This window comes from Schistocerca serialis, chromosome 9, assembly GCF_023864345.2.
Source record: "Schistocerca serialis cubense isolate TAMUIC-IGC-003099 chromosome 9, iqSchSeri2.2, whole genome shotgun sequence".
Taxonomy (NCBI): domain Eukaryota; kingdom Metazoa; phylum Arthropoda; class Insecta; order Orthoptera; family Acrididae; genus Schistocerca; species Schistocerca serialis.
In genome coordinates, this window is record NC_064646.1 from 248,854,669 (window position 1) to 248,856,975 (window position 2,307).

At 41.4% G+C, this 2,307-nt stretch overlaps 1 non-coding gene across 1 annotated transcript; it reads left to right on the forward strand.

The window, feature by feature from the left end:
- The first annotated feature begins 466 nt into the window (after positions 1-466).
- On the forward strand, positions 467-541 carry Trnas-cga (transfer RNA serine (anticodon CGA)). The gene has a single exon. It is a non-coding gene; the product is annotated as a tRNA-Ser (tRNA).
- Positions 542-2,307: the final 1,766 nt, after the last annotated feature.

Sequence of the window (2,307 nt, forward strand, 5' to 3'; positions counted from 1 at the left end):
TCCAATTCACTTAGCTCCGACATATAACGCACTGATAACTACACAGTACGCTGTTCTGACCACTACTATCACTCGCAGCATTTTGCCGACGTTGCAAAGGGTGCTTTCGTGGCCAAATACAACAGCGCAACTTTTAGACTTAGCTAGCAGGTGCATTTATGTCCAAGCACGCAATTTGTGCGGTGTTTCCATACTTTTGTCCAACCCCTCTAAAACACTCTGTCTACATGACGAGCACCACTTGCAACTGGAGTATTTTACATGACGCGATCGAAAAGCAAGAAGGATTTTTATTAAAAGTTCACTTGTACTCTGCCGAGATATTTATGGAAACAAGTATGGAACATCCTGGCAGATTAAAACTGTGTGCCGGACCGAGACTCGAACTCGGGACCTTTGCTTTTCGCGGGCAAGTGCTCTACGAGGTACTGGCGGAAGTAATGCTGTGAGGACAGGCCGTGAGTCGTGCTCGGGTAGCTCAGTTGGTAGAGCACTTGCCCGCGAAAGGCAAAGGTCCCGAGTTCGAGTCTCGGTCCGGCACACAGTTTTAATCTGCCAGGAAGTTTCATATCAACGCACACTCCGCTGCAGAGTGCAAATCTCATTCCTTGTCATAGAGAATACATCCTTTAACAAATAGCGGCCTTAAATAAAATGGCCTTCTATCCAAAATTTCTTAGTATTTCCACTGCAAGAGCTGTCGTACTGAATAGATCATGTTCTCTTATTCGAGAGGAAAAGGATTAAAATTCCCATCTAGGATTTTTCCAGTGCATTAAATCATCTGTAGCGGATGACAAGTTGTTTATTTAAATGAGTTCAAAGACTACGCAATACGCTCTTCCTCCACATCCATCAATTTGGATATCGACTGGGCTTTAAACTCTGGTGATCTGCTTTCAGAATGGATCTTTCATTCTGTAGCGGGGTGTGAACGCTCTTTTACCACTTCCTGGATAATTAAATCTGTTTGCTGGCCCGAAACCTTGCCTGTCACGGGAGGTTAGATTTACCGTGGAAGAAAAGATTCCAGGTTTCAGTCACAGGCGGCACACAGTTTTACTCAGCAGGCAGTTCGTTATCTACCTTGCTTCTCAGAACCCGTGATTTCTTTCATAAAGAAGTGGTTTCAAACACTTCGTATGGCTACAATGTTACGTAGCAGTCCGTAAAAAAGGGAGGTATTATCCGCTATTTAGTATTTTGACGCGTTAATTCCAATGACAAGATTTTACAAACGGAATTTTGGAAGCAGGAATGACCTTACTGTGCACTGTAAGAATTTATTAATGCCCAGAGCGAGAATAAAGAAGTAACAGGGATGAAGGATATTTACTGGTAGAGAAATTCAATGACACTAAAACTGTTGTTGAGCGAGCAGGTCCTTCATTTGCATGCTTCGTCAGCGCGGGTCACGCAAGGTCATTTTCGTAGCCAAACATCCTGTGTTTATTTCTAGGTTCTGGAAGAGTGCCTCGCATCTGCTACTCCGAAGGGACGTCTGTGAGTAAGGATTCATCAGCTAGTGTATCTGTTCTCCAACTGATCCTGCGTCGCATATTTCTGCTCCATGTAGTACTGCATGGTATATGATTGAGATCCTACTTCAGTACTTTACAAGTATGAAATGAACATGGGGTAAACAGCAGAAATTTCAGCCTGGAGAGCTTTGACAGTATTACATGGGCTTACCTATCTGAAAGAGAAGATTACATGACTCGGTCTTTCTTACAGATTCCTCCACTTTCGTCAAAATTGAGCAAATTAGTGGAAGTGAACGGTGGTTACCACTAACGAATCATATCTGTTACGTGAACAAATCTGCAGCAACAATCAATTATTTTGAGTAGGTCGTCTTAGACAACAATTTTCCGGCGTAGTCCATGGGCAAATCTGTAGTAATCATCACTTCACTTTCATTGAACTGTCCGAAGGGTTAAAGAGTGGGATTAACATTCAGTGTGAGGAAATCAATTATAATATTCGCTAAAAACATTGGCTGCCCTCATTGAGAAGAAGAAGTACAGGGCATGTTGAATGGAATGAGCAGTTTAATGAATAAAGGAAATGGATTGAGGTTAAACCTAACAATAAGTAAGACGAAAGTGGTGATGAATAATAGAAATGACGTTAACGATGAAAGTAACATTAAAATTAGTGACTACGAAGGAGACAAAGTTAAGAAATTTTGCTACCTTGGAAGCAAATTAACACGTAATTTTGAAAATTTGTGCTCCACAACTAATTCATATTAATGTTAATATACTATGTAAACGATTTAGATGCTGTCGTTAACTAGCTAGGAAA